We start from the raw sequence: 12,504 nt of genomic DNA on the forward strand, positions 1-12,504 counted from the left end.
TATTCCTCTTAACATATCATCCCAAAAAGACACGAAACCAAAACAACATTTCTCATAGGATGATCGCACCCAAATTAACACGTGTTTTTTTTTTTCATTCGACTCTTTTAAGTCGAACCATCAGATAGTTTAGGTTTGTATTTTTCAAAGATTAGTTTCTAAGATTTCTGCCATGGAGGTGAATGGGAAGACTGTGTTGCTCACAACTCGGATGAGCGCCACGTAAACAATTTGTCAACGGGCTTCTCCTGGGGTGAATGTTTATTAAAATGACTTAAATAGTCCCGATATCATAAACTGGATACAGTGCGAGAGTTACATTACATTTAATTGACAATTTCATACAAAGCGGCTTACATTTTTGCTCTATAAACTAGACACAGCAACTGGGAGGAATTGGGGTTAAGTGTCTTGCTTAAGGACACATCAATGTGGACTAGTGGAGCAGGGGATCGAACCACCGATCCTCTGATTGAAAGACAGGCATGCTAACCACTAAGTCACAGTTGTCCTGAAATAACAGGGGTAAGTAAAAAAATGTGCTTTTTTTGCAATTTGGGTTCACTTTAAAGGGAATGAGAAAATCCAATGAGTTGAAGCTCGTTTGGAGAAAGCTCCATCATGGCTGAATTTAAAGCATTAAATACGCAACAGGACAAATTCCCAAGTTCAAAGCAATATTTCACATGAAAAAGTAGTATTTAGTGGAGTGGCTGAGTGCAAAGGGCTCGTGAGGCAGGACCCGCGATTAGAAGTTATCTTGCGATCGCTCCTTGTTGACATGGCTGAGGAGGGGTGTGGTCCACGGAATACCTGCGCTCAGGTAACCCCCACACTCATGCTTGACCCCTTCAATGCAACCCTGCACAGATTGGGAAACCAAACCAAACTAGCTTGGAGACACAAACACAGACATGTCGACACACGGGCACAGCGTGTAAATAGTGTTCTGATTCTATTTGAATGCCTGTCCCCCTTTCTTTTGTCACGATAACACGGAAAGAGCCATTGAGATGAGAAGTCACATTCAGCGGTTCACGAAAATTTTGCATCGCTCCAAAATGGCATTTTACACTACACTCCCGACACAAAAAAAAGAAGCTCTCTGAAAGATTGAAGAGGTGAATTAATCGCAGTAGTACTGCTATGCAAAGTGAAAGGGCATGTATGGAAATGGACCGGGGACAGTGGAAGTATCATTGGGCCCACATTGAACGAGCGAGGAGGGCAAATCCGTTACGCAACATGCCAAAGTATTGCACCATTACAGCAGGGCTGAAAGCATTGCATAACTCAACAATTCAACCCACCCATCACATTTACTGTACATTAGTGAGCCTGCAGAGCTGTTCCTCATCACTTTGGAGCTGAAAAACCCAGTTCTGACAAGTGGCCCCCTTCCTTTTTCCCTGGCACGTTGCAGAAATCTAGTACCACTCGAAGAGGGCACAATGGGTTATTTCAGTCCCTTCCTGTGTGCTGTATGTAGGCGACAATATTCAGCAGAGAACCTGGTTGATCTGTAGAGGTGGAGCACTTGCTCAGCTTCCTCCACACAGTATCTGTTTCTGGAACAACTTGCATCTTTATGGCTATTTTTAAGAAGCAGTGGAACACTTTCAGAAAGTGTTCAGTGGTAAAAATGGTAAAGTTGAAACACACAGCAACACTTCTCACACTGTCAGTGTGTACGTTGGTAGGTTACAGCTGACGTCTTTACAGAATTGACTTTTTGGTGCGACTGAACACATGCTGAGATGTTTTGGCTTCACCTGGTGCTGTCATTACGAGCAATGTACTGTAAGATAGAGATTATGTACGGTATATTTTACAGGTAAAATGAAAATACGCTGAATTCAGGTGAAGAAGAAAGATATTTTAAGTCTCATTTGGATGCAAAAATGTGTTAATTAGAGGGAATGTAGCACAAGTAGAGCTCTGTTTATGTAAATGGGACATAAAAAAAACATTTTGTCAATCGGCAATAATAATTACGCACAGCTAGATCAGGACCCGGCACCAGTTTAGCAAAGAAGTAAATTGCTGGACCTTCTCCTTCTGGCCATGCATTGTAGTATTTATATCATGTATTGTATTAATTTATGAGATCTCAGAACACTGCGACATCACGAACAAGAAGTCGGACGGCAGGAACATGAGCAGCCAGAGGGGTGAAAAGGTTGGAAACCGGTGTTAGTAAATGTTATTTGGCAAACCAGAAGCCATTGAGATTTTCTCATTGGAGTTTGGAAAATCGCAGAAAATAAGCAGAATGTTGATACTTGCTCACAAATTAACACCACTTTCTGAAGCCTAAATGAAATCGGCAAAGTAATAAGCTAACGTACAGGCAGCTCACCGACACCCCGGTCACATGACTGCTGTGGACCAGTCAGTGGGACAGCTTTTGTAGACTCATTTCGACACTTATTTTAATAAAAAACCTTAAAAAAAATTTAAAAAGTGGGATATTTACTGCTTGTATTTTATGTTGTAAAGCAATATTGTAACCACATCTTTATTTCAGGCATCGCATCAAAACCCGAGACAAAGGAATCAAAAATGTTCAAATGCTAACTAACTCCTTTCCTTGTTTTAGGACTATTTCCGTGAGCTTTAAGTGTTTGTACTGGGAAGTAGATTTAGCTCAACAACCAACAACACAACGATTCAGCTGATTTACAGATGTCTCTCTCCAAACTTAAAAGTATGGGAAAAAAAGAACTTTTGGGCCCCCATCAAGGGACGGTTATAATTCTACTATGTTACCAATATGTCTAATTGGCTTCAAAAGCCCGATATTCTCCCTGGGAGCTTTTACAGACCAACCACAACTGCTGTATCTACAGGGGAGGATTAGAGCCACATGTGAAAAATGGATTTGAGTTTTTTGTTTACAGTCAGAATTCTGTCTTTATTCGCTCAAATAATTTGTTCACATGTGGCCCTAATCGTCATCTGCTCTGAGATACTTTGTCTTGTTTGTTGTGTACTTAGTTTCCTTTTGTTTTCATGTGAAGGATTAATAAACAGAAAAACAATCTTGTGGAGTATTTTTTTTTTCCTGCTCAGCAGCCAGCAGCAGACACACACACACACACACACACACACACACACACACACACACACACACACACACACACGCACACATTTAGAGACTAGCTGTGGAACATAGTGGAGTTGTTCTTGATCTTCGTGGATTTTCTTATCAATACGAGTCATTATCTTCAAGCCAGAACTTAATGATGACTCGAATTGATACAAAGTTCTAACAAGCTGATACGTATTGGACGCTCTTCTTTACTGGAAAATGGCTGCCTGCGGTTACCTGACAACGATGAGACTGAAGGTTAAAAGTCTCTGTACCGCCGAGGGGAACCTGCACAGTCTTTAGTTTCTGCGGAGTCTAACGGATTTCACAATACACACGGTCCATTGATCCGGTGGAAATAAAAAAAGAAGACAAGTGTTGCTTCAATAATAAAACAATGTAACCATGTTCCCAAATCTCAGCTCCAGAGCTGCCCACAATGTTATCACGACGGTTTAAACGCGTGTGTGACACTGCCCAGTGTGACGTAAACCACCGTCATTATTAATCTCGCCGGGAAAATATAGACGTGAGTCAAAAGATTCTCATGCTTTCCATGAGAAAACATCAGCTGAAAGTTAGATTTGCTGTGAGCCAGCACCTGGGAGGCAACGGATACGTGCACGCTACTGTGAGAATCTCAAACAGTGAAACTGAGCCCTCTGAAAAACACTGCTTCTGATCCCCCACATGTTCCAGAGAGAGGGGTCTTTCTGGGGCACTGACACCGGATCCCACCTCTCAGGCCAGCGAGAGGGGGGATGGGGTGGGTCGTCGCAGAACTAGAGGATACGGCAGAGAAGAGGGGGGAGAGAATGGATTGTCCACGGGAGCTTGGGAAGCAGAGGAATATGAGGGGGTATTACCGCCTGGTACAGCGACCAGATGGACAGCAGATGACTTTTGTTCTCGCAAATTACTCAGCAGGCCGAGGGAGGGAAAAAAAAAAAGGGAAGAGGAGTAAAAGCAGTGAAAGCAAAAGGAAGGAGAGACTGGGCAGGAGGACAGAGGAGTCAGGCTGAAGTGACATGGAACATATATAATAATGTATAACAGGCATTGTGTGCCATGGCTGACTGGCCGTTGTTACTGGGAGGTGGAGGTGAGCAGGAATGTGGCAGTAGCAGTGGCTTACAGGAAGTTATGGGTATTACATTGTGATAATTATACCGTAATGCATGGTGATCACTTACTCAGCACTTCAGCTCCTGAACCCTCCACAGTAGGAGTGTACCTGGACCACGTGGCAGGTGTCCTGTCCTTCAACAGAGTCTCTGAAACCATGACTCTCCTCCACAGAGTCCAGACTACATTCACTGAGTCACTCTTTGCTGGACTCTGGATTCATGGTTCTGATGGAGACACTGCTTGAGTTGTGTAGCAGACCAGACTCACTGTGATGAGTAACACTGACGATCTGACTGTTTAACTTCCAGTCTTGTTAGATCCAAGAAATAAGCCCCTATCCGAATAAAGTAAAAACCCAAATCATATGAAATAACATGTGATTAGGTAAATTAGAGTTAAAAAATATAAACTGAATACTAGTGGTAACTACAAGTGCTTGAGGTACTTTTACTACTTTATCAGTCTCTTCTTAAACATGTCGTTTTATTCTCCAGCTTGTGTTGATAAAATCCAAAGTGTTATTTTATTACTTTTTATTAATAATAATAATAATTTAAAAAACGGTACTTTTCCATCTATAGAAGATCTTGTGAGTTCTGCTCTTAAGCTCCTTTAACTTCACCAGCAACACAAACATATGTGATTTTATCTCAAAGTGTGAACTGCAGCTAAGTGTTTGTTTAAAGATTTATTAACAGTTAATAGTTTTCAAACACATTCGTACACAGAAAATTGGATTTTACTGTATTTTGTAAGTTTTTGTAGTTAAGTGTGGCTTCAGCCGCATGGGGTCAGAGACCCCATGCTGGAAGCACACTTCATGTTCTCCTGCGGGCTTATTATTATTATTAAGTGTGGCTTCAGCCGCATGGGGTCAGAGACCCCATGCTGGAAGCACACTTCATGTTCTCCTGCGGGCTTATTATTATTATTATTATTCTTCTTATAGTCAAACCACTACTCCTCCCAGAGCGTTGCCAGCACATGCGCAAAAATTACATCGAAACGTGCGGTTTGCGCGGGAATCGTGAGGTATGACTTTTCTAAGAGATTCGCCCGTACGTTTTCCCGAAAAATGCAAAAAACATAAAAAAAATTTCACGAAACGTTCGTAGAGGGTGGCGCGCCAATTAACAGAGTGAGAAGAAGCGACAGAAACTGTTAAAAAAATAAAACGTATTTTGTCTTTACTCCCACAATGTTCACTCTTCATACACCATTGTTGGATAGAAACGTTGGAAATCTTGTCTTCTGTCATAAACTGCGGTCGATAGGAATCCAACAGACTCAGACGTCTTGAAATCGGACTGAATGTGAGAGAAAGTCCACCTCGCTCTGCCATCCGCCGCCATGTTAAATCTCCCTCCAAAGCCACGTCTCCCCTGAAGCTCGTACCTGATTTGTAAATCGCCCGTACAGACACATGTTTTATCGTACAGACTCGCCAGTCACAGTATCTGTTCATCAGGTCTTCCTAACGCTCAATATGCGATATCGAAGCAATAGTGGCTTTTAAAGTACCATTTTTTAAAAATAGTTTGAAAGGAGTTCCACAGCATTTAGGTCTATTAAGCTCAGCGTAAGGAAGTCCCTTTGAAGTCATCACCATGGCAACCTTTGATCTAACGACCCACAGGTGTTCTCGTTAGTGCAGTTTAACAGACACGCAGACACTTACACACGCACACACAACACAGATGACTTCTGTCTCTCTGTCTGTTTGTCTCACACACACAGACACACAGACACACATACACACACACAAACAAACAAACACATACACAAACAAACAAACACATACACAAACACACACAAACAGACACACAAACACACACACACAAACACACACACACAAAGACGTTTATGTGTGTTTTATATTGTGTAGTTGTCAACACTGTGATCATTAATAAGGTCATATGATATTTCATATACGTTTGTGTGTGTTCAGGACGTTCAGTAGTTTATTTCCTTAAGTCCACAGTCCAGTCTGCCTCTAATCAGTCTGCTGGCGCTAACTTGGTCACCATGACGACGGCAGCACACAGGTGCTTCATATCAGCCAATCAGTTTAACACACAAACAAACTCAAGTGCTTTGGAGGAGAGACGGGCGTCAGAAACAAAAGCTATATATTGCGACGTCTTACGGCAGTAGTAGCCACACTTTCAAAATTTCTTGCGAAATTTTCTAGTTATTATTCTTCTTATAGTCAAACCACTACTCCTCCCAGAGCGTTGCCAGCACATGCGCAAAAATTACATCGAAACGTGCGGTTTGCGCGGGAATCGTGAGGTATGACTTTTCTAAGAGATTCGCCCGTACGTTTTCCCGAAAAATGCAAAAAACATAAAAAAAATTTCACGAAATGTTCGTAGAGGGTAGCGCACCAATTAACAGAGTGAGAAGAAGCGACAGAAACTGTTAAAAAAATAAAACGTATTTTGTCTTTACTCCCACAATGTTCACTCTTCATACACCATTGTTGGATAGAAACGTTGGAAATCTTGTCTTCTGTCATAAACTGCAGTCGATAGGAATCCAACGGACTCAGACGTCTTGAAATCGGACTGAATGTGAGAGCAAGTCCACCTCGCTCTGCCATCCGCCGCCATGTTAAATCTCCCTCCAAAACCACGTCTCCCCTGAAGCTCGTACCTGATTTGTAAATCGCCCGTACAGACACATGTTTTATCGTACAGACTCGCCAGTCACAGTATCTGTTCATCAGGTCTTCCTAACGCTTCATATGCGATATCTAAGCAATAGTGGCTTTTAAAGTACCATTTTTTTAAATAGTTTGAAAGGAGTTCCACAGTATTTAGGTCTATTAAGCTCAGCGTAAGGAAGTCCCTTTGAAGTCATCACCATGGCAACCTTTGATCTAGCGACCCACAGGTGTTCTCGTTAGGGCAGTTTAACAGACACACAGACACTTACACACGCACACACAACACAGATGACTTCTGTCTCTCTGTCTGTTTGTCTCACACACACAGACACACATACACACATACACACACACAAACAAACAAACACATACACAAACACACACAAACAGACACACAAACACACACACACAAACACACACACAAACACACACACACAAAGACGTTTACGTGTGTTTTATATTGTGTAGTTGTCAACACTGTGATCATTAATAAGGTCATATGATATTTCATATACGTTTGTGTGTCTTCAGGACGTTCAGTAGTTTATTTCCTTAAGTCCACAGTCCAGTCTGCCTCTAATCAGTCTGCTGGCGCTCACTTGGTCACCATGACGACGGCAGCACACAGGTGCTTCATATCAGCCAATCAGTTTAACACACAAACCAACTCAAGTGTTTTGGAGGAGAGACGGGCGTCAGAAACAAAAGCTATATATTGCGACGTCTTACGGCAGTAGTAGCCACACTTTCAAAATTTCTTGCGAAATTTTCTAGTTTGTTGAATAAAGTTGCGTTTATAGATTTATAATTCTGGTTTCAGTACAAGTATCTATCAAACATAATTGGCTGTCTGGATACAGACGCCGCTGCTGCACTCTGGTGGAAACTTATTGAAACTGCAACTTGATCTGATTTGTATATTATTTGATTTTTCACACACACTGGCGGAAGAGGTATTTAAAAGTGATTAAAAAAACAATGCCACAATCTAATGAACGATTACAGACAAACATTTGAATTCTCCCAGAGCAAAATAACACTGAGCAATCACTAATTCTTCTACTTTTGATACTAGATTATATATTATTACACTATAGGAATGTATTAGTTAAAAATCTTACAACGGTCAATCTGCCATTGATGTTCTTTACAATGGGATTAAGTCTTAAATGATTTTCCCCAGTGTGTGTAGCTAAACTGCAGCAGCGGTTTTTTCTTTTTCACCAGAGCAAGAGAGGCGGTAATTGGTTATGATTTAATTAGATCTTTTTGTTGGTTTGCCTGTTTTTGGATTAATAAATCATGAGAAACAGAAACATTGCCTGCGTGTATCACATACTCATACGGTGTTGTTTGTACGTTTAGATTTTTATGACAAATAAAAACATATATACAATATATGGACGATATCCTATTGTCCTCAGCTGAGTACTCGGAGGAAACCATTTTTCAACTTAATTAAAAACTACTTAATTATGAATCAATAGACGGCAGGAGTACCTCAAGTCACTTCAATTAAAAAATATCAACAGTACAAATACGTATTTGTATATATTTTGTAGATAGCGTTTATTTGTCTTGTATTTTATTCAAATTTACTTTTTATTATTACTAATGCATATATTTAGATTCAGGAAATTATACATTTTATCAATAGGGAATGGGGTGGGACGGGGTCAGAAAACCTGACACATAGAAAGCTCAGTCGTATTTCGGACATCTGTATTTCTAGAAACCTGTTCATGGCAATGGTTGGATCTGTCTGGGAAATAGTTTTTTAGATTTAATTTCCAAGTGAACAACTAACTTAAAATGACAATAATGAAATTATTTGTATAAAATGCGCAAGTCGGCCATTAAAGCCACAGGCTTTTATTTTGAAGGTGACTCCGCAAGCTGTAGCTGACAGGATGCTCCCCTATTGGCAACATGGCGGCTACCGTCAGTAGCAATAGCAGCGTCTCGTTGTTGCGTTAATAAAGTGTCAGCTCTTTCAGTACTGAACCAGCAGAGTCTCTGTATGTCTGCACATCTAGATGTTAACCTTTATTCCCGGATGTTGTTCCCCTGACTCATCTCCCGGTAGCCTGCAAATATATTGAAGTTAGCTTGCTGCATACCAGGTAACCAACACAGCTCGTCCTAGTTTAATGGATAGAAAACGGGGTTTGTGAGTTTGTGTGCAGGAAACGTTTCTGTCGTTGTGAAAATGTCTAAAGAGTCCGAGGAGGAACTTTCTAGATTAGAAGGGGAGAACGAGCGACAAGGGAGACTATGGGACGCTGTTTTCAACCCGGAAGTCCAAATACAAAGAGCAGGTTAGTGGTGATTGTTCTATTTCTATTAGGTAGTTATGTATCCTTTCGTGTCGAGGCTTCGACGAAGATGCTTGTGAAGCGCATATGGAGAATTGTGTTGATGACGTATTTGGTGACGGTCGAAGCCTCGCGGGCCGACCGTACCACGTGACTGATTCAGAAAATAGGTTCGTTCGAGACGAGCCTGCGCAGAATCGATCGGCGCACAATGCATGCCGGTTAGATTTGTGTCCGTCTTGTCGAATAGTCCTTTTTGGTGAGAAAGGTGAACTGGCAACATTTAAAGGGACGTGTCATTCGGCCCTTCACAATAACAAATGATCTGATTGGCTTTTAGATTTGACAGCAAACTCCACGTGTTGTAAAACGTTCGTATTTTATGTGTAGTTGTAATACTTAATGCTCGATTGTTGACTACTAGCCGATTATAATTTTTTTTCATCACTTTTGGGCGAAGTCATGCAATCCAAAGGGGAAGACGCTTCATTGCTCGAGGACACTTGACCTTGCATTTTTAACAGACATCAGTGGGAAACTGAACCATTTGAACTGTGAGCAGCAAGGTAAAACTGCTGTCAACGCATTTAAAGCTAAAATTAATATTTTCTCTGTGCATTTACAGTACTCTCAAGTCATTAACAGACTAGAGCAAGAGTTTCTTTCATTTTATTTTTTATTGTAAGACAATACATAGATATAACACCAAGAGGATGACAAAACAATGAGATGCAAGGTGTGTGCCTGCCTGCCTGCCTTTTGGAGATTAAATTAAAAAAGTGTAGATCATACACAGAACATGCTTTACTGATGTTCCAAGTTGCAGTGTCAAATTGTAAATAAATAAATAAATTACCTTTATGACAGCATGTAATTTCTGTCTCTACATGGTCGCGGGTTGACACTTCTTCTCTGATCTCTGTATCGCGCTTCCCGGAGCTGCCTGTGACCAGTAGGACTGTTAAGAGGTGGTCTCGGGAGAATAATGACGCCCTGCAGGACAGCTTTGCGTCATCAGACTGGGATGTACTGTGTGGACCACATGGGTAAAATATCAACACTACGACGGACTGCATCACAAAATACATCAATGCTTTTTTTTTTTATTAATCGAAAAAATAATCAACAGATTAATCGATTCTTAAAATAATCGTTAGTTGCAGTCCTACACAACATACAGTTAAATCCCAGCTGTGCCTCCACCACCATGTGATTAGCAAACAAAAGATAAGGTATCAACCGTACAGTGCCACTGCCCGTGGCACAAACCAATACTTGCACAACAACGACATTTATCAACAAATGATTCAAATTCAATATCGCCACATGTGAATGGGCTATAGATCCCTGTGACGTAACAATCCGTCAGTTCTTATACATTTTGCTACTCTTAAAGGCTGCCTCTCCGGACCTTTAAATGTCTCGCTTGCACAATTCTACTGCAGATCTTGCTATCAAGATTTCTAATCTGCCAGTGCGGCGTTTGTTGATACCGGACTTTTATAATGCGCCCGCGGTTATTTCCAGTGGCTACATTGCTCCACCCTGTTTCCTCTGTGTCAGATTGTCTGTATACTAACTATTTTACTCATGGCTCTGTTTATGAATTAATTTACAATTATATTTCATCTCTTTTTATATATATATATTTTCCTTTTGAAATAAAAATCATGTTTGACTTGACAATAATGGAGAGTTTAATATAAGAGTTCATATGAATGTATTTTATTATTCTCAACAGAACAACAGGTTCCCCTTGAGCAGCAGAACTGGAGCTCCAGTCTGGACCTGGAGGACCCAAAGCCCCCACATATTAAAGAGGAACAGGAGGAACCAGAGCCCCCACACATTAAAGAAGAGCAGGAGGACCCAGAGACCCCACATATTAAAAAGGAACAGGAGGAACCCAAGCCCTCACACATTAAAGAGGAGCAGCAGCACCCAGAGTCTCCACACATTAAAGAGGAACAGGAGGACCTCTGGACCAGTCAGGAGGGAGAGCAGCTTCAATGGCCGAAGGAGGCTAATATCAACTTCTCATCAACTCCTATAAAGAGTGAAGATGATGCTCAGTCCTCACAGCTTCGAAGACAAACTGAACAGATAGAAATAGAAACAGAAGCTGATGGAGCGGATTGTGGAGGATCAGAACCAGATACTGATGAGACTGAAAACTTGTCTGAACCTGAGACAGATGACAGTACAGATTGGAAGGTGACTGAGGAACCTCTGTCAGATTCAAACCCTCTTCAAAACAATGAAGTATCTGTAAGTGATGTGAATTGTAGTACTAGCAATACATCAATCAGCTCACCTGAATGTGCTGGAAGCTCTGATCACAAGATACAGTTGAAGAGACACACTAGTTCCAAAGCAGGAGTGAAACAATTTAATTGTGTCGTGTGTAGGAAAACATTTTCTAAAAAAGGCAACTTGAAAGATCACATGACTATCCACACAGGGGAGAGACCATTTAGTTGTTCTGTGTGTTGTAAAACATTTCCACTTAAGGGAAACCTGAACCATCACATGATTGTCCATGCATTGGAGAAACCATTTAGTTGTTCAATTTGTGGTAAAACATTTTCCCAAAAGAGAAACCTGAACGGTCACATGACTATCCACACAGGGGAGAAACCATTTAGTTGTTCCGTGTGTAGTAAAACATTTTCACAAAAAGGATCCCTGAACTATCACATGATTGTCCACACAGTGGAGAAACCATTTAGTTGTTCTGTGTGTAGTAAAACATTTTCACGAAAAGGAGCCCTGAATGTTCACATGATTATCCACACAGGGGAGAAACCATTTAGTTGTTCCATGTGTAGTAAAACGTTTTCACATAAGGGAGCCCTGAACGCTCACATGACTATCCACACAGCAGTAAAACCATTTAGTTGTTCGGTGTGTCGTAAAACCTTTTCAGGAAAAAAAGAACTCAAAGTTCACATGACTATCCACACAGGAGTGAAACCATTTAGTTGTTCCATGTGTAGTAAAACTTTTTCATATAAGGCAAACTTGAACACTCACATGACTATCCACACAGGAGTGAAACCATTTAGTTGTTCTGTGTGTAGTAAAATATTTTCACAAAAGGAAGAACTGAATGTTCACATGACTATCCACACAGGAGTGAAAACATTTACTTGTTCCGTGTGTAGTAAAACATTTTCACAAAAGGTAACCCTGAAAGTTCACATGACTATCCACACAAAGGAGAAACTATTTAGTTGTTCAGTTTGTGGTCAAACATTTGCACACAAGCATAATATGAAACGACATGTAAAAGTCCACAGTAG

The 12,504-nt window shown here is 40.9% G+C and overlaps 1 pseudogene; it reads left to right on the forward strand.

Annotated features, from left to right (window-relative positions):
* Window positions 1–8,829: 8,829 nt before the first annotated feature.
* On the forward strand, window positions 8,830–12,407 carry LOC137785657 (zinc finger protein OZF-like; annotated as a pseudogene).
* The last annotated feature ends 97 nt before the right edge of the window (window positions 12,408–12,504 follow it).

This window comes from Clinocottus analis, unplaced genomic scaffold (assembly GCF_023055335.1).
Source record: "Clinocottus analis isolate CAN_PGR_092001 unplaced genomic scaffold, fCliAna1.0.p SCAF_1, whole genome shotgun sequence".
Lineage (NCBI taxonomy): Eukaryota > Metazoa > Chordata > Actinopteri > Perciformes > Cottidae > Clinocottus > Clinocottus analis.